Below are 25,726 nucleotides of genomic sequence, written 5' to 3'. Positions count from 1 at the left end.
GGTGGCAATGGAAGCCTGGCTTCTAGAGACGCTGCCTAAAGTAATTGCTCATCAAGAGGAAGTGGAGCCTCAAAATAGGAATTGCTTCCTTAAGGTTTAGACAATTTCCATGGAAACAGCCTGCAAAGTATACCTAAATTTAAAGGACTGGGGGTGTTGCTAAAATGACCTGGAAGGGCATAATAAGATAAGTGACAGGAAAGTGTCGAGCTGGTGACAATTTTAGTGGTTGGTTGTTTGTCCTCTCAGACCTTTCACTATTCTGGCACACCCTAATTTAGGGAGAAAAGCCAGCGTCCTAATTACTTTTCTTGTTGTGGTGGTAAATGCCATGACCAAAAGCAATATGAGGGATTAAAGGGTCTACTTGGCTTATAGGTTATAGTCCATCATCAAGGGAAGGCAAGGCAGAAACTCTAGGCATGACGCTGGAAACAGAAACTGAAGCAGAGGCCATACAGGAAGCTGCTTGCTGACTTGCTCTGGGTGGCTGGCTCAGCTTGCTTTTTTGTATTGCCCAGGACCCCCATACCAGGAGTGGCCCCTTACACAGTGAACTGGGCCCTCTCGCATCCATCAAGAAAAAGCCCCCATAGGTGTGCCCAAAGGCCAGTCTGGTGGTGGAGGTAATTCTTCAATTGAAATTCCCTCTTGTGTGTGTGTGGGGGGGGGGGAACTAGTTTGTGTCAAGTGGACAAAAACTACCCAGCTCAGACATCCTTTGATTCTAGTGTCGGAAGCAAGTTGACAGGATTCTGAGATCATCGGTATCAGATGAGTCGGAGAAAGACAAGACATGATCCGGATTATAGCTACCAACAAAGCTCTAAAGGGAATCCTGCTAAGAAGCAGACAGATTTTTGTCTCCCTGGTGAGAGAAGAAACAGGAAAGCCAGTCTGCAGCCAGAATCCTGTTTTTTTGGTTTTGTTGTTGTTGTTGTTTTGGTTTTTGCTTTGGGGTTTTTTGAGGGGATAGGGAGCTTTTACTTAACCAGGAAAAATAACGCCCCCCCCCACACCCCACTCAACAATAACCCGATCAAAGCTAGCAAGCCAGTAAAAAAAAAAAATGTTTACATGTGCACTAATTTAATCTTAAATAGGAAAAACTTCCCAAGAAACAAAGGTTACCAGAGAAATGGAAGCCCTAGGGGCGACCTTAATAATTTTTTTAACTACTTCCTTCTTCCCAGCCTACAAAAGTAAATGCTAATAGGGGTTCCCCAGAGCCGTGGTCACCCGTCAACCCCCAAAGCTAGTCTCCCACTCTAGACTGGGTCGTCGTCTTTGACACCCAGCAGCACACCGCCACCTGTTGCTGCCTTGGCGCCCCGAGCGGAGTCGCAAGCGGCCGCTAGAGTTCGTTCTAATTCCCCGGAGCAGAGCTGGCTGGGAAGCCCCGACGCGACGCGCCTGCTAATCCGCAGGGTGGGAGGCGACTCCGCAGTCTCCAAACCCCAGGCCCTCTTTTTCCTCAAATAATTCCTAGTGCCAAATCTGGGTTCCAGAGCTCGGCCCTGTCGCCCACAATGAGCTCCAGAGCGCCCACCCCGAAGAAATTCCGAAGCACCCCCAGAGACTATGAAAGGACACGGGGTCATTGAGAACAGGACTGCGCAGCGCAGACAGGTTGCTGCAGGAGGTCCCTCAGCGTCCCTCGGATGTTCCTCCCTTAAAGCATTGTAACCCTGCCCTGTCGCCCGCAGCACAGCAGCCGGGTCGCAAGTTCACGGTTCCCAAGGCTGCAGAGAAAAGGCGGACGGCGTGCATACATATCACACACACACACACACACACACACACACACACACACACGCCACCCGCGGGTACTCTGAAGCCTAGGAGGAGATCGCGTTTGGAGACCCCTCCCGCCGGGAACGCGGCTGTCCCAGCTTCAAAAAATGACCCCGTCTCACTTCCGCGGGACTCCACAGAGTGGCCACCGCAGGCGTGTACATTTCTCCGAGTCTGAGAATCCCTGCGAATTTGGGCTAGACAAGTTTAAGTCAGCTCCCCCGGAGTCTGTTTGTTTACGGGTTTAGAGGGGAAAAGTTTGAAGATCTTTAACCAGACTGAGCCCAGGCGCGAGCGGAAATCCCCAACAAAAGTGATCTGACTTCAAGTGGTTATATAAGTGGGGGCGCCTTCTTCCCCGCCCGACTCCCAAGCCCTCTCATTACTATTCCGGGAGTAAAATGCATCTCGCTTTCAAAAAACAAAAGTTTTTAAATGTTATTATTTTCTTGAGCCGGAAGGCGGGCGAAAGAGCAACCAGAGTCCAGCGTGTGTAAGGACCCCACCCGCGTTCTGCCCCCACGCACTGCAGGAGGACGCCGAGTCCCGGGTGTTGCTGGCGCCGAGCAAGCCCTAGCGCCCTGCGGTCCCACGGTTCGCCACTCCACGTGGTGAGGATCAACAGTTTGTTGAGCTCATCAGTGACACCTTGAACTTTTCATAAAGAAAATGGGTATTGCACCGAGAGGGTTTGACCGCGACCGCGCGCCGGGTTGTGTTCAATAATATTCAGTGATCTCGCTTGCGCCTCCCCCACCTCTTCCCGCAAAAATTCCATCGAGTCCGTTACTGGACTCGGACTTTTAAGTTCATTTACTGCACACACACACACACACACCCGTTTGGCCACTCATCAGAGCCTTTAGGGCCAGCCTCCCCCCACCCGCAGTTCCCTCCTAAAAATGACATTTTGCCGGCGTCTGCCGAGGGGCCTGAATTTCACTTTGTAACTTTCTGCGGAACCCGAGCCCGGGTGGCAGCTCCGGTGGTGGTATCGTATGCAAATACGCATGCTGACGTTACAGATCATGTGGGTTTTGGCGTAGATTCCCCACTGATCGAGGCATTTTCCCCCTTTTTTTTTCTTTTTTTTTCTTTTCTTTTTCTTTTCTTTTCTTTTTTCCTTTTAAAAATTTCGGCCGACCGTTCTCCGTACGGGGGCTTTTTCTGTCTGTCTGTCTGTCTGTCTGCCAGGCTGGCTTTCCCCACCACCACCACCTCTTTCCCACGGAGCCCGAGTCGGGCGCCGGGTGGGGAGTGGGGAGTGGGTGGGGGGAGCCAGCAGAGTTCCATTTTGGAACGCCCGTGCCTCGTCTCCGCGTTCCCAGCCCGGGTCCCCGCGTACCCAGCCCCGGCGCAGGTAAGAAACTTCGCCCCGGCGCGGAGCACCCGCAGCGGGCACCGCCAGCCCGGAGCCCGACACACCGGGCGCCCGCTACTCCAGCCCAACTTTCCCACCGCCGCGGCGGCTCCCGAAAATGTGTTGTTAATGGGACTTGGCTGGTTTAGGGATGGGGGTGCGCGGGAGGGGGGGTAGCAGGCTTTTTTTTTTTTGCGGGTGGGAGGGAATCCGCGGACATGGGGTGGAGGGGGACGGAGATTTATTTTTTTTATGAAATAGTTTTGATTACAAGTTTGGGTAAATGGAAGCCAGACCGAGGAGGAGGAGGAAAACATGTCTACGTTTCCCTATGTCGACATAAGCCACAAAAAAATATGGCGTCCGCTTTCGACAGGGCGTTACGTAGACCCGACTCTTTTTTATTTATTTATTTTGTGGCCGGCTCCCTGCCTTCTTGGCCAAACTGCGGCGCATTGTGCGAGCCGGGCAGGTCCCGCGGGGACTCCACCGGGACGTGGCCCCGTCTCGGCGCTTTTTGGCAGCCTGGGGGCTGCGTGTAGCTGCTCCCCTCCCTCCCCCGCTCTCCCCTCTGCTCTCCTCTCCCGGTGACGATTCGCCGTAATGTGGTGGCAGGAAGCATGACGCCGTGTTGAGGCTGCCTCTCCTCGCGTCGCTCCCGGTGGCTGCAGGCGGCCGGCGCGCGGCGCGGGCGGCGGACGAGAGACCTGCGGGCAGGGCCTGAGCGCGGCGCTGTGCCCACGCCCCGCTCAGGTGCGCGGGGAGGGGGGGATGCGTGGGGCGCGAGGCCCCCGGGGGCCCTGCTGTCCCCGGCCCGCCCGGACCAGCCCGAGTCTCAATCAGGTCTCCCGCCTGAGTGGCCGTGGCGTTTTCCAGTCTGTCCCACAAGAGGTTAATCATTGCTGGCGTTGGAGCGTCTTTGTGGCTTCCCCAGGACTTGGGATCCTGGGCTTTGCAAACTTGCCCTTTCCCTAGCAGCTTTGCGGGAGGCTGCGAAGACCAAGAAGCTCGGAAAGTTGGAAAGCGGGAGCATCACAGGAACGTCTCTTTGGCCTCCTAGCTGTACTGAGCTCTCGGGAGGCGGTGGAAGAGGATGAGGAGGGCTTATCAAACAGGGTGGGTGGGGGAAACCTGTCTCGGTAGCCAAACCGTGATTTGCCCAGGCTTCCTTCCACCTGACTGATTGGCTTCAAAGCCAGTGGGTCCCACTGATGGCCTTTTGTTGGGGGCGGGAAGGAGGAGGGAGCACCCCTCCCCCTTCACAGTCACGGCTCAGCTGGGGCCCCAGGCCGCACTGTCCTTTTGAGTCCCCGAGTTCTCCATTTGCTGCTCTCTGAAGGTTTCTTTCTGGGAGTGAGTAGCTCCTTAGATCTGAGGCCAGCCCTGTGTGGAAGCAGGACTTGGGAGACATATATGCCTCCATGTGACCCCTGAATGGCTTGGACTTCTCACAACAAGCCTCTTAAAATGCACTCTCTCCCGCTGCCTTCTCTATAGAGTAGAGCAGAAACTAACACCGCGGAAGCGAAGAGGGTGAGAGTAGAGTGCTGGGAGACTCAAGTCAAAAGGTGATTTTCTGTTGATAAGGGCCTGGAGTCTAAGCAGTTCAGGCCCAGGGCAGTAATGTCAAAAAGCATTTGGATGACGTCCAAGTGGAATAAATATCTTGTTAAATGGCCTGTTTGATAGTAAAAATAGGCTAATGGAGCCGTCAAGTGGTTCCGTGGGACCAACATAAAGGTTTAAGTTTAAAGCGAAAGTCACATAACACTGTTTGTTTACACTTGTTCTTTTAAGGCTAGGGGGAAATCTAAAACTAAGATTAAAATGTGTCCCTGACAGTTATCAGGTCTGTGGCGTGTGGAAATATTGTTACTTTGTAAATACTCCATCACTGCTGGGCGAACTTGTACCTTGCTTTCCTGTAGGGTTTGATGTAAGCTAGGGATCCACCTGCAGATAATGGCACTTAAGGGGAAAATTCAGAAGGCCAAAGTTTTAGGGTAAACTAGTGACTCATCGTTTAAAGAGAGGGAAAAAAAATAATCACATACACTGAAAACACTGGATTCCCAAGATGAAAACAGACAATCTTGGCTTACCCAATGGTGACCACATCCCAGGTGGTTACAGGGGCACTGTGCCTTTAACAACGACGGGGGGGGGGGGGGGGGGGGGGGNGGGGGGGGGGGGTATTTTGGTGTTTGGTAAGTGTTGCTAGCACTTGCTGTTACAGTATCTAGGCCTGCTGGATGGCTGGATGGTCCTGTTTTATCATGTAATTCTCTCCGTTACCCCACAAGCCAACCATTACTCTTGTCTTCAGACACTGGTTGAGAAAACAGAGGTGAAGAAGGAACATTTGGCCAACCCACGGGGTGCAGTGCAAAGTCTGTGCTGGAGGCCAGGCTGACGTTGACAACGGAGGTCATTGGGGTGACAATCCAACGGGTCAAGTGCAGGCAGGACAGAGAGTAGTAACTACCGCCCTGGGTCTCCACTCAGGAATTCATCTGGATTTCATTTGCTTATTCGTTTCTTTGGTGACTACATGTGGACGTATTTATTCGTTCAGCAGCTACACCATTCCGGCTACTAATAAGAGCCCACGGTTGTTAGACATTTTTATAATGCCAGACACTCTCCTGAGGGCTTCAGATGAGACTATGTTGTCTTCAGGACAGCCAGGAGAGATCACAGAGGCTCTCGTTCTCTAGAGATGAAGAAGTGCAGGCCTAGAGAGGTCAGCTCACTTGTTGACTGACTCCTAGACTAGACCGTTCACGAGTCGAGAATGTCAGCACCCACACCAGGGATACCTCCACTACTGCAGTACACTGCATCAGAAATTGTGGGGACGCGGAAGGGGGGAGGTGGGGGGGGGAGTGCGGCAGAGCCCCTGGGCTCAGCACAAAGCTCTGCTCCACACTAATGGAGATGCTGGTGGGATAAAGACCCCCTACCCTCTTGGAGTTTGAACAGACAGTAGGAGCGCTCATTAGGCCCAATCAAGCAGAATTAAGTAAGTGCTACGACTGAGGAAAAGCAACTATTGTGGACCACACGGGAAAGTGGGATTGTGCTCCTCCGAGGGGCTCTTGGGGGCTCTTCTGGAGGGGATGGCTTCTAAAGTGACCCATGAATGAGAAAGAACAATGCCTGGGGAAGGATGCATAGGATAGCATTGATTCAGCTGCAGGCAACCGAAATCCTGAAGACCACGTGATTTATCCAGCCCGGGACATTTTTGTGGGGACCGGAAGATGTCTCAGCTGTGTCTTTTCGTCCGGCATGTGGGTCTTAGGCCTGAGGTTTATGGAGATGGCTGTGTCCCTGGGCCCCAATCAGAGCTTGGCTATGTGGTGACCCAAACGTGCCAGGGAGAGATGAGCGAGTATTTTTAGTCAGACACATTACCGCCGTGAACATGATGGGGTTCTGTTTGTAAGGCAGAAGATGTGGATTAGCAGGTAGAGTGTCTGATTTCTGAGAGAGGAAGTGGAAGAAAGGTATTTGGGTGGTCCTGGAAGCTGTCTGCAGTCTGATAAGTGGAGAGAGGGGTGTAGAGAGAGTCCTGCAGGAGATGACATCAGCTTTCGCTCACTGTAGAGGCTGTTGACCATTACTCTGTAGGTGCCAGGAGCCATGGCAGGCTTCTGGACAGAGACTGTCATGTGTTAAAGCCTGCAGAGTGTGCCTGGTACAGACAACCTTGCTTCCTTCTCCCTCGACATAGAATGAGATCAAGGAAATTTTCAGACAGGGGCTAATGATGTCTTGGGGAGGGGGGGGCGGGAGACAGAGTGCAATGAGGGGGTGCAATGACAGAGTGTAAGAGGGGAGGAGAGATAGTCTTTAGATCCTGACAATAAAAATCTAAAATTAAGCCCCCGTACTGAAGAGAGAAAGACAGGAGAGTTCATGGAATTCCCTGACCAGTCAGTCTAGCTCAATCAGTGAGCTCTGGCTTCATTGAGACACTGTGTCTCAAAAGATAAAATGGAGAATGACTGAGGTAGATGCCCAACATTGCCCTCCGGCCTACACACGCATGCACACACACGCACACACACACACACATACACACAACCACAAACCAGTAATCCAAAATTATTTTGAGGCGCTTCAGCTGTTCCAGGAGGTAAGCAGCACTCTTTCCACAGTGATTCAGTTCACAGAGCAGAAGCAGCTGGACAAGGTACCTCTTTGCCAGCTAAGCGTTCTGCTCATCTTCCTGACCTCTGGGATTCCTGGGTCCTAGCTGCAGCTCTCCTCTCCCCAGCGGACTCCTTTTAGTCCTGGCCCTCCCCCACATTGCTTTAAATCAAGAAGGTGGCAGGAGTGGGCCTCAGAGCTATATCAGCTTCCACTTGCAGGGCTCCCCCAGCAAGAGCCAAGCTCTCTAATTCTTTTTGCTCACACACTATTAGCCTTGTGCCTTTGGGCAGTTACTTGCCTCTCTGAACCCTGGTTTTTTCTTTAAAGCAAAACCACTCATAGCTGCCATATGAATTATTATGGAGCGTAAAAAGCTTATAAAAGAAAATATATTATATACATAATATATAATAATATATAATACATAGGGTATATTATATATAATGTATATAACAGCACTGCACCTGATACATTAGCCTACTAGCACCATCATCATGCAGAGGTCACTGCAGCCACCTCTAGGAAATGACTTCCTTGTGTGACCTTGTAATTAACAAGCTCAGGATTAAGCGTCCATCAGGAACCCTGCCTGTCCCCATCTCATCGTGCGTTCCTCTCACCAGCCCTCTTCCCAGAACACTGCACTTATTCTGCGGCAAATCTGAGTGGCCACAGCGATGACAACCCTGATGAGCCTGGTGCTATCATGGGCTCCTCCTGTATGGAATCACGGTCCACACCCAAGCAGAGCAGTGCTGAGGGCCACAGTGCTGTTCACATGCCCCCTTGATGGGCACCCAGATGGCCACTGTGTGTGGCTATCTGAACTGGGGGAGGGAGGAAGAGAGAGAAAGGGAGAGAGAATAAGACGAGGAAATGTGGTCCCATTTCCCCTCCCCAACCCTTCTGTGAAGCCCCCACCCTACGTTGAACAGGTTGTGATATTAAGAACATCCTCCTACAAGCTGTTTCCTGTTCTGTGCTTGTAGTCGTGCATTTAAGAGGGGCTGATTGGCAGTGGTGTGTGAGAGAGAGAGACCCCCAGGGAGCAAAGCTATCCTAACAGCACTACCTCCATATCCCCCCAAATTTCCCCCCCCCCCCACGAAACAGAGGACAGACTCAGAGCCAGCAGCTCTGTGCCCCCAGGGAGGACAGTTTACTTACTAAAAGCCTCAACTTATACCCCTTTTGGTCCCTGCCACATGCTCTACTTCCTAGTACGAGAAAGTTCCTGGAGATTAAATCTAGTCACAACAGTCTTTCACGGCAATAGCATTTAACACAGAATGCAACCGGCAGTGAATGAAATCTGTGTAATATTGATCCATAGGCAGTTTGATAGTAAGGAGTGTGGCCCAAGTGGTAACTTTGAAGAAAGAGAACTTGTGGGTGTACCTTTGGGGTGCATGGGCTTGGTGTGAGATGGAAGTGTTACAGGCCTACGATGCATTTATCTTGTGTAGGGAACCAGTAAAAAGCCCAGGGAACTGTTTGCCATTCAGTATGAGGACCTGACTTTCGTATCCCGGGGGGCACCGGTGTGGCCAAAAGAGTCAGGTCCTTCTTTGTCTGGGCTGGGGGATCCTTCCTGTTGGGGTCTCAGGACCCACATGAAGGAGAGAAGCTGTTGACAGCGTGGCCTGGCCTGCCTGGGGTGTTATGCGCAGAAGGTCCTGGGTACAAGTTCTCTTTGGTCTGCTCGAATGCCTGCAGCTGATGAGCTCTAAAACATCTGCAGAATGTGGAAGGGGCCTAAGAAGTCTAAGTTAAAGAGCAGGCAGCATGCGTGCATGCATGCACGCTTGCGTGCGTCAGCTGCACACAGGTGACAGTTTCAAACTGGTATTGCAGAACGGTACCAGAAAAACACTCCCTGGTGGGCCAGCTCTTCTCCCCTCCCCCGGCTTTGTCAGCTCTGCCTCGTGAAACCGAATAAATGCAGAGCTACCCGCTCACCCAGACACACCACAAGTCCACAAATCAGTTCATCTGAAAAATGGCAGTGGCTACTGTGTGCCAGACACTGGGCTGAACATTTCCTCTTCATTCTGCCACGTAGTGCAAGCAGGAGGGGTGGATGGAGAGCTGTGAGTGGCCCCCTGCAAAGACAGGAAAGCTAAGCTCAAGGCACCGAAGCCCTGACTCGGGAACACAGAGGGGAGAGAGGAGAATCAGGTTGCTTCCTGGGATCAGTTTGTCTCTAGGGTTTTCAAGCGTGTGGACAGACAAGCTCCTGGCTAGCCTGTAGGGGAGTGTGGAGAGAAGGTTTGGTTTAGACACACTGTGGGGCTGTCTATCCGGTTGCTTTTCTACTATAGGGGTTTAGGGGATGGGCCACCATGTGAACCCGTGTGTGTACATGCATATGGCTACGTATAAGAATATGGTCAGAACTGGGCTTCTAAATCTTCACCCCTAATCTGTAGCATCCTACCACCCTGCTCCATCAGCGTCTGTCAGATGCTCTCCAGGGCCACTGGACTCTCTCCTTGACCTGGACAGAAAGAATCCCAGTGAGTCAAACTCTGCAGAGTTGGGACCTGAAGAGGAGCTGGGGCCTCAAGGAGAAGGCCCAGCTTTGGCAGCCAATGAGGAGCAGGAGAGGAGGGAGCAAACATGGGGGCGGGCGTGGAGAGTGGCTGTGTTGCTGTTTTTATACAATAAAAAAGGATCATTGTAATTGGGAACCTTTGAATCATAACACGTCTGCCCATGGCTCTCTCCAGCTGCAGAGCCATTTAGTTAAATAGCACACAGAAACCGCCTTTCAGCTGATATTACATCCCCGCTGTTCTTAAAATATGAGGCAGGGCTGAATCGCTCTAGCAACAAAGCCAACTCAGGCTCCCCCAGCCCCTGGGCCTACCCAGCGTCCCCGAGGGAGCTCCGTGGCCTGTGGAGGATGACGTGTTAAAATTATTTTTCATTTGAGCTTCACCTCTGCCTTCCTAGAAACAGATTCTTGAAGATGTCTGCACACCGCCTGGCCAGAGCCTGATGTGACAGTCAGGTCGTGGCAGAGGATGGTCTGATGGGAGGAAGAGCATGCCTTAGTACCGCTTGTTGGGATGTTGGGATGGGATGTGCTTTGGTTTTTGCCATTTGACCTTTGGTCCTTCCTACTTTCTCTCTCTCTCTCTCTCTCTCTCTCTCTCTCTCTCTCTCTCTCTCTCTGTATGTCTGTGTGTGTCTTTGTGTCTGTGTGTCTGTGTGTGTCTTTGTGTCTCTGTGTGTGTGTGTGTGTGTGTGTGTGTGTGTTGAAGTGGATAGTGGGAATATACGGTCTGGAAACTGAAAGCTGGGAAAGGAGGCTTTCCTCTATCTAAGGCATTTCAGAGAAGGGCCGAAATTCAGGCGAGAAGGGACTCTCCTCTGATCTCCCCAGCTGAGACCTCCCCTCCTCCTGATTCTCAGGACCTGCCGTCTGCTGTCCTCCGGGGAACTTTGTGTTACTAACTCGATTCTGAGCAGCCAGGGTGCTGCAATCAGAAACAAGTAGACTAGGAAAACATGCAGATTTCTGGCCATTTCCAAGTGCCAGGGTGCTGTAAAGTGGAATGGGCACTATCACTTCAAGGGTGAGTGATGGACCTCCCAGCAGCCGGTATTGTCCACAGCGTGCAGCTGGACAGTGTCTGTCCTTGATACTTTTAGAAGCAGGAACCCTGGGTCTCCAAGTATATACCCTACAACCAAGTGAAAGGATGTTCAAGGGGGTGAGTTTATTATTGGGACCCAGGAATGTTCTAGATAAGAGAAACTTTAGAAGCCAGACCTGACGCAGTGGCACACACCTGCGATCCCAGTGCTGGGAGGCAGACATAGGAGAATGACGTCAAGTTCAAGGCCAGCCTTGATTGAAAAGCGAGTTCCAGGCTACCCAGGACAACAAAGTGGCATAGTGAGACCTTGTCTCAGGAAAGGAGGGAGGAAGAAAGGAAGGAAACTGGAGGATCCAGCCTGGAGTAACTGAGGTCCAAAAAGCTATGCAAATCAGCACCGGATCCGGCCATCCTAGGGGAGTCCTTTCAGGCCTTTCTGCTTCCCTGTCTTTCCTAGCACTTGCTGAGCACCTGCCTGAGTGACAGATCAGTGGTCCTGCTCTCAGGAAGTCTGCCCTGGGTGGTACTGAACCACAAGCATGGCTCCAGTCCACATAGCTACCCCGACTGACATCATGAGTACAGTTCTAAATGCCTTTCTGACACCCCGAAGAGATATCAGCATTCTGTCTTCTGCGTTTGACCAACAAGGAAGCACAACATAGGAAGGCGTTTGTCCGAGGGTTTCAGAAACCAGGCAGGCAGGCTAACACACCGTCTACCCCTGGGACTTGTAAGGCCCCAGGCACTCACTGAGTCTCCCACCCTCTGTGCACCTGTGGCTTTACAAAACGGTCAACACCAAGGGCGGAGCCAGAGCTCAAACACAGCCCTTTAGCATCCAAGACCCGAAGAGTTTTATCTCCTCCAGGCATGGTGCATGTGGTGAGACTCCCAGGTTAGTTCTTCAAAGTCTCCTAAAAACCAAGGGTCCTTTTAGGAAGCTGAAAAAACTGAGCAACAGGTGCTTATTAGCATAAAAATCATAAACTTTGATGGCTACACATTGTAAGTACGGCCTCTCTTCCTTCTTTTTCTTCCCTCCTCCCTCTCTCCTTCCCCGCAACCCTTCTGTCTTTCCTTTGTCTGAAACAGAGTAACAATATGCAACCCAGGATGACCTTGACCTTGAATGCACACCTCTCCTGCTGGCATTAGACAAGGTGAAGCTAATCTTCTAAATTTGCCTTGTTGAGGTAGAACATGTTAAATTCGCCTATTTAAAGCATACAGTACCGCTCCAGTATATTTACATAACTTTAGTAGCCATCACCACTAGGCAACTTTAGGACATTCCCATCGCCCCCAGAAGTGAACCCCAGGCACCCATAAGCAGCCGCTCTTCATCTCACCTCCTGAGCTTCAGCCCAGCCCTGATCGACTACTCTGGACTTTCTGATCTGTGCCTTTGCAATCATATAATCTGGAACTTTGTATGTCTAGCTTCTTTTACATGGCTTGAAGCACTTGAGGGTCATCCACCATCCAGTGTGTATTCGTGTTTCTTGCCTTTTTATTGCCAGACGGTACCTCACCATGGGTAGCTATGCCATGTTCTGTTACCCATTCACCAGCTGATGGCCTTTCGTGCCTCCTCCCAGTGACCCGGCAGTTTCCTGGATGGATGAATCCAGAATCTCTTCTAACCTGTTAGGCCTACCCCAGGAAGTATAAGAAATTTGCGAAAGCCGCTGTGAACATTTGTGCACATATTTTCATATGTACACACAGTTTCATTTCTATTTGTTTTGTTTTGAGACAGGGTAGCCCAGGCTGGCATTGAACTCACAACGTAGCTCAGTCTGGTCTGAAACCCTTGATCGTCCTGCCTCTGCCTGCTTAGTTTATAGTCATGCACCGCTATGCCTCTTGGCTGTCGCTGTTTCTATTTCTTATGGGCGCTTCAGTACAGGAATACTTAGAAAAGAAATTGCTACATATTGGCCAACCGTTGATACTGTCCTTTGGTCCACTTTACAAATGGGGAAACAAAGGTGCGGGGAAGGGGGGGGGTCACACTGCTGGAAGGTAAAGGAGCAGGACTCAACCTTCAATCTGTCTAGTGACTATCCAGGACCAACACTGTAGCAGAGTAAATAAAATGTCTGGTGCGTAAAATTTAAGGACGCACCCACTCTTGACTCCAAGAATCATAGGGCTAGTTAGCACTAGAGAAGCACTGCCTCCTTAAATTTGCTCCATAAGTTCCTAGTTTTCCATTTACCTTATCTTGGTTCTCAGTGCTGGGGAAGGTGGGGGAACATAGGCATGGCCCTAGAGACACTAGCTGGCACGGTGGTGGTGGCTGACACATCTCTCCTGAGAAGCTGCCTATTAGTCACTCGCTGTAGCTGAAGGGACATCCTGATACCTTTCTCTTGTGACCTGAAGACCCATGCTCACGGCATGAAAGAATGAGCCGCCTCCCAGTGACCAGGCAGTTTTCTGGATGGACGAATCCAGATTCTCTTCTAACCTGTCAGGCCTACCCCAGGAGGTATAAGTCCCAGCTACAGAGCCAGTTCTGGCTCTTCTTTAACTTGTCCCTTTCCCTGCTGGGCTATATATGCGTTCTGAGTCTAGCTCTGTCATCTCCAAAGCCAGAGTGATGCTTCTGTGCTTCCCAAATGGAGCAAACACTGATAGATGGTACCTTTGGGGTCAAGGTAAGCCAGCTATGGGATGCAGTGGATTCAGTGTGGAATGAGCCCCAGTGGTGACCTCATTTGTCACCTTCTTGGCCTCCTGGTCTTTCACAGTTGGAGTGTGGAGGGGATACATAGTCTATAGGAGGGGACTTGGGAGATCTACTTTGAGATGTCTAGATAAAGGAGACATGTATCAGCTATGCAAACCACTTAAGAAGATGGGAATCTTGTTGCTCAGTTTAGCACAATGTCTCATAGGTCCTGTGTGTGCGGCTTAAAGTCACTCTTAATAACAGACGCCCAAGAGTCCTACTCAGCTTCTTGCTACTCCTCCTAGCTCTGGACACAGTAGCATGCCTAGCACCTAGACACTAGCGAGCAGAGGCTATCCATAAGGAGGGTCACCTCTGCTTTGCACTGTCCCCCAATGGTAGATCCCTGGGGAGACCTCAAGCTAGAAGAACTCCGGGTGTTTCTCCTTTGATTCTCTCCCTTCCCCCGCCGACTGAGCACGTAGCCTTGACTGAATGGTTGCTCAATAGTTATTAAACTGATAAGCGGAATTGGATCCATGAGAGTTCTGCATGTGTGCTGTGTGCGTGTCGACATGGGAGAGCGACCTAACGCTGCTTCTCACTCCACAGAAGTGAATAGAAACTTTCGGGCTGCTTCTTTTTTCACCGTCTTTGCTTTGTTCTCAAATAAGAAGAAAAGAGTAGGGTCTGGAGAGATGGCCCAGTGATTAAGAGCACTGGCTGCTCTTCCAGAGGACCTGGATTCAGATTCACAACACCCACATGGCAGCTCGCAACTGTCTATAACTACAATTCCAGGGAATCTGGCACCCTCACACAGACATACATGCAGACAAAGCACCAATACTTGTAAAATAAGAGTAAATGAATCTTGTTTTTTAAAGAAGAAAAGAGAAAGTCCTACTGGAAGGACTATCGATCTGTCACCTGTCACCAACCTCCCCCTTCCTTAGCTCTACTGAAATGTGATTGAAACTCCCAAATCCATGTCTTGTCTTTTTTACTAGTTCTCTTAAACCTTCTCTGGTCACTGGTCACCCAGAAGTCAAAACCCATATGCTCCCAGGGGCTTGGCAAGTCATGTGGAAGAGTGCAGGGGTAGAGTATAGACTGATAGGGTGTGATGCAGAGAGGTGCAGGGGTGGGGCTGGAGGAGCTCATGCCTTAACCCTTAGCATAAGCCTAGTTCTTCAACTGAACTCTCCAATCTTCCTGTAAAGGAAAGTAACCTCTGACCCACAGGGTCAAGTCCAAATTCCTCCCCCTAGTACACTGGCTGTCTTGGAACAGATTTCTTCCCGGCAGGCATATTTTTGCTCTAAGTCTTGCTGTGTATGCCCCATTTCAGCTGCACGAGATTAACCCCTGAACCCTAAGTGCACCATAGCCTCTCCCTTTTATTGTTTTGCCCCAATTCCCTAAACTTGCAATGTCACCCTTTCCTTCTGTGGTGAGCCTTGTTTCTCCCTCCGAGAGGCCAGTGTGCCCCGAGAAAAAGAATTGTCACTTTATGGATTTTGATCTGTTTATGTATCTGTCTCCCTGAAGGAGAAAAAAAAATGAGTCACTTTCCACCAGCAGGGAGAACTTCCTGTTTGTCTGCGCGCTCCCAGGACCAGAGCAGGGCTGGCCCACTGCACTGGGGATTAAGAATGAATGGCTATGCAGTGTGCATCTATCTTTGGAATCCAGAGAGAGACTTCCAGGAGGGTCCTGCCGGCATGGCACAGGTGCATAATGAGCTGTGCTCGCTGCTGCCCCTGGTGGCAGATCTTTGTCAGAAGCTTGAAGGACTTCTGGGCTGCTTCCTCTCCGGGAGAGCGTTCCATGGCTCCTAATACTATACTTGCAGAAATGGAACTTGAAGCCTAATTCTAACTTAGGCTTGGGGTACAGCAAAGACTGGCAGGTGACAGTGTGGAGAGGTGTGACTCCAAGAAGCTGAGGCAGGAGGATCGTGAGTTCCTCTGAGGCCACCCTGTCCCCAAACAGTCCAAAACAAGGTCAATTCTAACGGTATCAAATAGGGAGACCAGTGTGCCGGATGACAGCCATTGAACCAAGCATGGTGTGTGTTACACTTTATTTAATGTAATTTAAAACTACCCAGTTTGATAGAAAATTTACACCCATTTTGCGTAGGAGACAGCTGAGGCTACAAGACACGAATCTGATGAATTGCGCTGGAAATGGCAGAGATGGAGTTTAGAGCCAGATGCGAGTGACATCAGAGACAAAGTCCTCTCCTGTCACTCTGGAAGGACTGTTAGGATTCAGTGTCTCACCCTTAGTGATAGAATGTGAAGACCAGCCCTGTCTTCCCCTAGTAAGGCAGGCTTTGTTCATGAATGACTGCAAGATTAGAGTCAATGACAGGAACATATTCTCTTCGCCAGAATAAGTACTTTTGGGCATTGAGGTAGCTCCTTGTCCTCGAGATACTCTTGTGGTTGTCACCTGTCAAAAGAGCGAGAGGGCCAGTAGTCTTACTGGACTAACCTGTGCAGCAAGAAAAGCTGTGAGGATTGCAAGTGTGTGTGTGTGTGTGTAATAGTGGCTAACAGAACATTCTTCAGGGAAGGGGCATGAAACCCTGTGATGGCTATTTTCAGTTGTGTACTTGGCCCCAAGTGGAAAAGAGTCTCAAGGAAGAACTATCTAGGTTGCATTAGCCTGTAGTCCTGCCTGTGAGGGTTAACTGCCCATCCTGTATTAGGGTGGTACCATTGTATGGGCCGAGCCCTGAGCTGTGTAAGAGTGGAATAAATCGAGCTGGTGGGTGAGCATGCACTCATTCATGTCTCTCCGCTCTTGACTGAACGTGGGGCGTGGCCAGCTGTCTCCAGTCCCGCCCACCTTGACTTCCCTGTTCTGACAAGCTGTGAGCTGGAACTGTAAGCTGCAGCAAACCCCCCTTTAGCCCTAAGGTGATTTCAGTCAGGGTACTTACCACTCCAGCAGAAATAAAACTTGAGCAGACCCCTAGACTATGAAGCATGTGTCGCGGTGACAGATGACCCCACTGTCCCAGGGGCTTAGCAAACCAGGGTCTTTCTCTCAGGAAGTCAGTCCCCTGAGGAACCACAGCTCTGCACAGAGCCTTATTTCAAGCTGTGGCTTGGGGATCCAGGCTGCCAAGATTTTATGGTTGTGACATTTGAAGCCACTGGCTTTCTGGCTGCTGGAGCAGGGGGAAAGAAAAGGGACACAAACCCGCTTTCAGATTTGCCACATCTGCTCCCACAGGAAGCCTGGACAATGTTTGGTGTGCCTGACTCTTTATTACATAATACAGGGTCTCTGCCCACCAGAGCCTTAGGCTTGGCTGTGCTGCTCCAGCAGGCATTACCTGCATCTGCTTTGCTTTGCTTTGTTCTCTGTGTGTGCTGAAATACTCCACAGAGGTCCGTTTTGCCTCTGACAGGCCCTGCTCTTCTAGAATTAAGACATGGCCCTTGAATTAGGAATCAGGACCATAAAGACCGTTAGCAGCAAAGCCCAGGCCTATACAGATGCTCCCAGGCACTTGGTCTGGGGCCGTCGGTAGCTCTAAGAGAGCATCCCGTTTCCCTCTCAGTGAGATGTAGAGGAGCCATCCTAGCAAAGTCAAAAGTCACCAAACATTTCTGTTTTGTTTTAATGTATTACCTATTTGCCTTTCATGCACACTTTGGAACATGCCATAACAGTTTAGTTTCGCACTGAGCAGTCTGCGCGGCACAAAGGTTGGCATTCCATGTGTTCCCCATGTACTGCCAAACACCAAGGATGCTGAGCATCACAACAGTCATGCTGATGGCCCCAGTTCACCCCAGCCGGCCCTCGGTGGGCAGCCCCTCCACAGACGACTGCTGTAACTTGTACACCCCACCCATGTGAGGTCATTATATTTCTCTCCTCCTGAAAGAGGCCCGGGGAGTCTGCGTGGAACAACTGAGCAAACGGAGATTGAGAACAGTACAAAAAAAAGTATAGCTAGGAAGAGTAACAGCTGCACCTCACTGTGGGGCGGGGGGGGGGGGGGGTTGGCCTGGCTGATTCTAAACCCATGTTCTTTGCGAGTCTGTTAGGCGGTACAGAAGAGGCCGGGGCTTAACCCACAGTCCTCACGAGCTTTCTGCCCATTCCACTCCACCCAGCCATCCTGGGGTCTGACAGAAGTGCTTGGGATCACGGGTGCTTGACTTAGTTCCGTGCACCCCTGTCGGGAAACAAGCTTACGCTTGCTGTGTGGCAGGTGCCACACTCAACGTTAGGCCCACTGCAGTGGCCAGTGAGATATTTCTCTCCAGCCACGTGTGTTTATTTCTCCGTGGAATTTCTTCAAAGGCCCACTCAAGAACCTGGAGCCCAGCACCGCAGTCAGGAATGGTTGTATGTTCAAATTTGGCTCTGGAACCTCACCTGGCACATGGACTCTATGCGGGCAGCAAGCACTCAGAAGACCAGACAGGTGGATCTCTGTGAGTTGGAGGCCAGCCTGGTCTACAGGGTGAGCTCCAGGACAGCTAGGGTTACACAGAGAAACCCTGTGTCTAAAATCAATATATATATATATACACATATATATTTGAGGACATCCTGGGCTACAGAATGAATTCTAGGCTGATGTAGGCTGCAAAAATATGTGATGTGTGTGTCCTGTACTTATTAGTATGAGTCTGTGCAGAGGGCACATGCTGTGAAGACTTGAGGTCTATATCAGGAGTCTGTCCTTCATCGCCCCCATTATTTTTTGAGACAAGAAATTCTTAATGGAGTTCATCAACTTGGCTAAGCTAGCTAGCCCGTGCTCTGCCCCAACTCATTGATGGGGTTATAGACATGTTCCGTCTTTTTACTTGGGTTCTGGAGATTCAAACTCAGGTCCTTGTACTTGCACAGCAGATCCTCTGCTGACCGAGGCATCTCCCCAGCCCGAAGTCCATCTCTTGTAATCATATGGTGTGAGTTTTGTAATTCACTCCCAGCTAGTGAGACTGGTTTAATTACCCAGCGAAACAGAGGCCTTGGGCAGCCATCAGAGTCTGTGGGGAGTCAGACAAGGATCCTCTGGTCTAGGCCTCTCTAGCTGGCAAGCTTAAGCAGTTTGGTTACATCCTCAAGTATGGGAAACCGCCTTATTCCTGAGATTCTGTGAGAGTCCTGTCAATTTGCCGCGCCCCCCCACACAATACCTTTGCTCTGAAGCAACTTGTGAGACCAGAGAATGCTTTGCTTCTTCTTCTAGCCCAAGTAGTACAGATAGAAACAGTCTGCTCTGCCATTTATGGCCTTGAGGACCACAGACGCTGGTCACTGTTGTATACCTCCTATCTCTGTCACTGTCCCAGCCTGCTCTCTTCCTCTGTCCTGTATCTATATATCATCCCATAGCCAGAATCCTGGTGGCCCATAGCTCTTCTGCTCTGTTAGTCATCCCTAAGACAGCTGGTGACCTGCCTGTAACCCTGGGCCTCTTCAAAGACTAGCAGGAGTATTTAAGTCCCAGACAGCACAGTGAAGCCCTCAGGCTGCAATGGCCACCCTTGTGGCAGGGTGGGCGTTTGATGCATATTTGTGGAATTTCTCGGTGCTGATGGACCCATGCTGACCCTTATCTGAGATATAGGCGGTTGGAGACTTGGCACACTGGTGATTTGTCCTGGCAACAGATGAGACATCTCTGTACCACATGCTGTTGGTAACCCCCAAAAGGCAAAACTCGAGTTAATCATGAGAATAGCTGGTGGTCATTTCTAAGCCAAGGCTTTTCCCAAGAGAAGGCGGAGAGGAAGGAGGGAGTGGGGGAAAGAGGAGAAGGACAGGAGGCAGGCAAGAGCAGAGAATATCCTCCTCGTGTCAGATGCACGTCGGGGACTTTATGAAAGTTGTGGAAACAAACCTGAGCCCACATCTGGAATGACTCTGCACGTGTAAACAGGTGCACACATCTGGGCACTGCTGAGGGATCTCGGCACAATTTTGACCCCAGCAGACACGGGGAGTGGCTTGTCTCGGGAGTTCCCATTTACAGACACCCCACTTTGCCCGTCCGTCACGACTTTCAGCGAATGAATATGCTATATACATTTATGTGGCATTTGGTGGTTTGTTTTATAGCAATCCCTAAACATCCCTAATCCTAGGTTTTCAGCCAGTGGTTCTTTATTGCTAATTATCTACTTCGTTGTGGATATCTGTAATGAAAGTCTCAGGACATATTGGGCAAATTATCATTTTCAATAGAACAATGACTTAAGTAAACATACTCCTGCACCTCCCCTAGGATGACTCCTTCTGTGAGATGAGTTTTGTAGGTTGAGCTTGACAGCTTTCCTGATGGGCAGGATTTTGATTTGGGGCTTTATTATATTTGGGGGGAGTCTGGGGACCCGGCAGGTGTTTCTATTTCAGAAAGCAAATCCAAAAACTAAGGGCACACAAATATTTGATGGACCCCCCCCTCACCCCCAAATGCATCTTTGAGGCGGGATGCCGCCAATCCCACATTCTTTCTCTGTTTGGATGTACTGTCGTGGAACTTACGCATACGGGCTGAGGGAAGTCCACGCACAGGCAGGAGCTGGGAGACCGTAAGCTACCTGACTCAGCCATCCTCCTGCTGCTGACTTTGAGCTAGTCATTGACCCCTTTGTAGCCTCAGTTTCCCCACCTGCCTTCCAGGCTCTGAGTCATGTTGCTCAGCAGGTTGGGTTGGCTCTGCCCCTTCCATGTCGGCAGGCTTCTGGCAGGTGTGACTGGCCTATCAGAAGCCTGTTGGCTCCTGGGTTCTTGGGAGCAGCCTGTCGACTTAAGCCTTTTTGGAATTCTTGTAGGAAGACTTGCCTTTCCACCTAAATTGCCCCCATGGAGTGGAAGCTGTCCTGCCATTTCCTTGGAAAGCCCACATAGTGCTGAGCAAGCCGGCTGCCTTGCATAGCTTCTGCAGGTCCGAGCCAGTGCGTTCCAAAGTAATGTCTGCAACTGATTTACCGAGAAGCTGCTGCAAAGGGAAAAAGAAAGGGTGGCTGGGGGGGTGGGGCAGGAAAGGGCTGGCAGGTTCAGTCCCAGGGCCTGGATGGAAAAGTGAATGGGTCATGGTAAGGGGAGGGTGCATGCGTGCTGGGGAGCTGGGGAGCTGGCCACGGCGCCCTCCCTCCTCCTCTTCTGGAATGCAGTGTGTATTTACTGCCCTGTGGCTCCCAGTTCCTCTCAGGAAGTCATTTTTTCCAGGGCTAGAGGAGCCGAGCTGGCCATCTCTCCTGAGAACTTCTCCACTCCCCCAGTTAGAACTTTTGGGGATCAAGGGGCGGTGGCTCAAAAGAGGCCTTTGGAAAAGCAAGGGCACTGAGCCAGGAGGTAGTGTTGAGGATATATACGTGATGGCCCTGGCCTGACCTTGCCATTGTCCCTCTTCTGCTGTGGGACTGGGAAGGAAGTGAGGATAGAATGAAGCCAGCTTAGTAACTGCAACCTTCTCCCTTCCCTGCCCACAACAAACAGTCCCCAAGGACTCTCTCCAGCAGAAGCAAAGCCTCTCTCCTAAGCTAGCAGCTGCGGGGGTGAGGCGGGGAGGGGGTGCGGGGAGGGGTGGTTGGGGGAGAGGTTGGCAGTGTATTCAGCGGCCATTTTTTTTTCTGGTTCCCACTTGAGAATCAGGGATCTTCCTCACTCCTTCAAAGGCTTTTACTGGAGCTTTCTCTATGTGACATTCAGGTTCCACCTCCCCCTTAAACACAGTTCTCTCTAAAGTGTCCCTATCTCTTGTCCCTCTATCCTGCATCCCGTAGCCATGCCCAGGACTGCTTGTTTTGAATGGGTCTTTGTTCTTGAGCTGTCCTAGGCAGCAGGTGGTGTTTAGGAGCAGCGCTAAAACCCTGGGTGCCAGAGGTACCTCTCCCCCAGTTATGACACCAAAAAAAAGATCAAAGTCCCTTGAAAGTATGAAAATGTCCCTCTCAGACCCCTAGGCCAACTCATCCCGTTCTGTTTTCTCCCACTCTCAGGAATGGTCCTTATTTTCCCCTTGACCCTAATATTTGTCCCCCCTGGCAGCAGGTTCCACAAACCTGGGAAGTTTCTAGAAACCCTATACATACCTGGCCCCACCCTAATCATTAAACCTGACATGCTGGGGTGTGGGAACTCTCTGAAAAGTGTCCTGAGTCAGTCCAGAGGCCGCCTGGTAGGCTCTCTGTCTCCCTGGGGTGTTGAGCCATGCCAGAGAAGGACGGCATGGTGGGCTTCGGTCACCACCCTCTCGTCAGCACTTAGAATGCTTGGGGTCTTGAAGGGACTCAAGACTAATATGGAGTGAATGGAGGGACGCTCCAGAAACTCTATCCTCACTCCTGGGTGGGTTCTCTTTGGGGATCGTTCAGTTTTGTTACTCATCTGACAGATATTCGGTGCCTGCTGCTGTGCTGGGAGTGGTGGCAGATGCCGGGGTGCAGAGAATTGGAAAGCGTGACCCCTTCAGAAGCCTCTGGTGTCTAGGCGCCCAGCGCGGATAGCAGTTAGAATGCAGGACAAGCTTCCCCCCCCCAACAGGCACTAGACACCCTGCACCCACACTCACATCTTCACACTTCATCCTCACAGCTCTTCACAGTGAAGTGCGGCTGCCGTTTCCCCGCTCTGGAGTTACCTAATGCCCTCAGAGTCACCTGAGGCTCTGCAGCCAGCCTGGATGCAGAACCAGCACTCCATGACACGTGCAAAGGGGTCCCCAAGTGCAGGGTGGATGCTCATAGGATAAGTCACCGCAGAAAGTCAACCCCTGCACACCCCAAGCTCGCTTCAGTGCTCTGGTACCAAGACTGTCTAAATGTGGGAGCAGACCCCAGGGCAAAGACTGCTCTAAAACAGTTCCCTGAGAAAGGAAGGAAGAAGGAAGCACAGGTGTGGACCAGGGAGCAGCTGGAGGAGAGAGAGATCCCAGACGTGGCACACTGTAAGCAAACAGGTCACGATGCTAGAGGACTAGAGCTAAGTCCTGGGCACCACAGGACAGTTCTGGGACAGGTGTGGTACTTAATCATGGCACTTCCATGGGCCTTTATGCCTCAGTCTTCCCATCTGTGGAGATGGACACAATCAGGCTCCGATACAAGGATGCATTCGCGAAACCTCGTAAACACTACCTCCACCATGGAGTATAGGGCAGCAGAGTTCGGTACCCAACAAGAAAGACGTGATGTACATAGGATGCGAAGAGAGTTGCTGAGCTGTTTCATAGGCAGGGTCAGACAGGATCTACAAAGAGGCAAAGAACCAGGCTATAAGGCTGGAAGTTCTACCCGAAGGGGCCAGGGAGGAGTGGGCCTAGGACTCGGAAGAGTGGCCATCCCATTTGAGAGTGGGTATAGGCCACTATTGACCCATGCCTACTGAGGCCAGACTCTGTGCTAGATACATCGAGACATGCAAGCTACCCTTGCCCCATTTGGCAGATTGGAAGCCTGAGGCTCAGAAGGACAGTCATTCTCTTCTGGTCTCACAGTGGGAGCACAGAGCAGGGATCTAAACCCAGATGTCTTGGACCTTTGACCCTCTCATCTCACCCCTTCCCGCCGGCAGAGCTCAGCCAGGAGGTGGGGGTGAGGCTGCTCCAGCAAATGGCACAGAGGGTCAAGCGGGCAGGCAGTGGGTCTGCCCTGGAGCAGCTGGTGAAGGAGCTGCGGATGCGGCCATTGTTAGATCATCAAGGCTGGGACAATGCCTGGCTCCGCGCAGGCAGCCTCCGATGTTTTCCAGTGAGTGAGCCACTGACCTATTAACTACAAATCAGGACATCACTCAGGCCCCAAACAGCAAATTCTGAGTAATAGAATTGAAAGTAATATCCCTTTAAGCTCCTAGTAATGGAGAAAATGGTTTGTTCCTAAGAGTTCTGATAATGTTATATATTTGTTGATTCAGGGAACCCTTTTATTACATTCATTCAGAATTCTAGACTGCATGCAAAGAAAAGCAAAAAAAAAAAAAAAAGAAAAGAAAAGAAAATCACAGTCAGGCTTATAGGTAGAAATAGCAAAATAGTGTTTTGCGTTCAAATTGATATGCGTGATGACCTTGCACGTCAAGTGGAGGGCTTAAAGCTCCTGCTTAAGAGCAGCTAGACAGGGATCCATGGAAACTACATGGAATGCCCGCAGACAGGAGCAGGCTCACAGCGATGACAATGATGCCTAGGGCATAGTGTTAATGGCAGGGCCTCTTGCTTCTCACATGAGGCGCCCTGGCCCTTGGGACAGGTCATTGACCATGTTCCAGTTTATTTACCCATCATAGCATGGGGCTCATAATTCCACCGTTACATACTCGTAAGACACTAAGGATCTTTCTACGAGGCTCCTCCTCTATGTGAGGGCTGCACAGCTGTATCCAAAGACTTCCGGAAACGTCGGGGTGAGAGACAGCAGTGCCAACAGTGAGGGGGGCTTTTTATGCTTTTCTACCCTCAGCCCCTTTCACCAAGAGTCCTTTATATAATGCCCAATATGTATGTATATAAAATAGATACGCAAATTGAAGTTTCTGGATAAATCATAAAGAAATGTCTCTTACTACAATTCTTTATATATAATATTTACATTTCATATAATACGTAAAAACAAACCACATGCGAATGAGACAGGTGTGTTGGTTTATTTTGACATAGACATAAGAACTCAGACTCTGTCTGTGAGTTTGATTTTGCAGAACATACAACGTCGTCAACGTTTTTCAGCTATCATAAATACGCAAGACTAAGTGACAGGCAGATGTATAGGCCATTTCGGAAATCACTGGGAATCCTGTCTTAATCCCAAGCCACAATTCAGTTAATTTTTTTTCATGAAACCTAAGTCATCCACTCAGATAGCAACTTTTAAAATCAAATACCCTAACCTAGCCCAATTCAAAGGTATCGTAATTTGATACTTCTATGCTGAGCAAGGCTGCCAGGGAAATATTAAAATCTGTTTTCTGTAAATAAAACATTTTGTTTCTGTGAGAGCAGAAAATTCACATGGACTATAAAAGACACGGAAATTCGCCACGTACGGAAACTGTAATATACAATAATCACAAATAAAGCTGGGTGTTTCGAGCTGTGTTTGGTATGCCACACCTGTGATGCCAAGCATGCATGTTGTGTTGCTTAGAACCAAGGTTGCAGGGACACCCTGAGAAGAAACAGGGGTGAGTGCAGCCACAAACACCTCATATTTAGTACACATCTGATTTGAATTCACCTTTGGTCATCACACATGTTCAGAAACCCTTTACTGTTGCTGATTTTTTTTATATCAGTTATGTGACCCCCTTTGGGCCAGTGACCTATAGCTTAAGAAGCTGGGTTCTCAGAGGGTGGTGCCTCCGTTCGGGAGCAATCACAATAATCTGCTAACTCCTGTAATTCCTAATCCAGGACTTGGGACGACAGCTGAGGCGTCAGTCACAGAGAAGGGAAGGATGTACCAGTTACTAAGCCAGTGAGTGAATGCCCTCAAAAAGATCTGCACCTGGCTTCCGGGGCTGCCTCTTGTAACAAATGCTTAGCCTTAGCAGACACATCTTCTCAAGGAGTCACAGTAACCAGGGAGCAAAGGGAAGCCATTTCTTATGAAAAAAAAAAGCTAGATTTGGAAGGAACCAGGCGGTCTGTGTCTTCCTAGCTGAGATGTAACGGATGCCACGAGTTCCATCCCCTCAAATGAGAGACAGGGCGCTTGGAGATGCTAAACTCATGCCGCAGTTGTACCGAAAGAGCAGCCAAGTTTGCTGTTCCGGGAGGAGGGTGAGCCTGAAGTATCTACATAAAGGTCTCACAGGGAAAAGGGCCCTCATCTGCACGTCTTCTCGGGGTGTTATTTAGTTGCATCCACCCCGAGGGCTTTCAGACAGAAGATGACCCAGAGGCCCTGTACCTTCTGGCAGGCATGGATGTTGCCCAGAGCTTGTGGAGAGAGGCAGATGTGAGTCTGGCCCCTGCCCCCAATCCCTCGCCAGCTGGGTGACCTTGGTCACCCTGTGCAGCCACTTCATCATCCTTGAGCCAGGGGTGTGATTGTAAGATTGTCCTCTCTTCTCTCGGAATATTAAATATATTCTGCTCCTAAAGAGGTCCTAGGCTAAACATTAGTAGCAACAGGGGTT

The 25,726-nt window shown here is 50.4% G+C and overlaps 1 protein-coding gene across 1 annotated transcript in view; it reads left to right on the top strand.

Annotated features, from left to right (window-relative positions):
• The first annotated feature begins 2,683 nt into the window (after positions 1–2,683).
• Zhx2 (zinc fingers and homeoboxes 2) overlaps positions 2,684–25,726 on the top strand; it is a 131,993-nt gene continuing 108,950 nt past the window's right edge. Inside the window, exon 1 of the mRNA XM_050145241.1 lies at positions 2,684–3,154. The gene's annotated coding sequence lies outside the window, so the exon portion shown is untranslated. The remainder of the gene's footprint in view (positions 3,155–25,726) is intronic.

Source organism: Alexandromys fortis, unplaced genomic scaffold (assembly GCF_014885135.2).
Source record: "Alexandromys fortis isolate MF-2015 unplaced genomic scaffold, M_Fortis_MF-2015_v1.1 scaffold_2_1_26212458, whole genome shotgun sequence".
Classification (NCBI taxonomy): Eukaryota; Metazoa; Chordata; class Mammalia; order Rodentia; family Cricetidae; genus Alexandromys; species Alexandromys fortis.
Note: the sequence above shows the minus strand (reverse complement) of the source record. Positions and strands in the feature narration are given on the sequence as shown.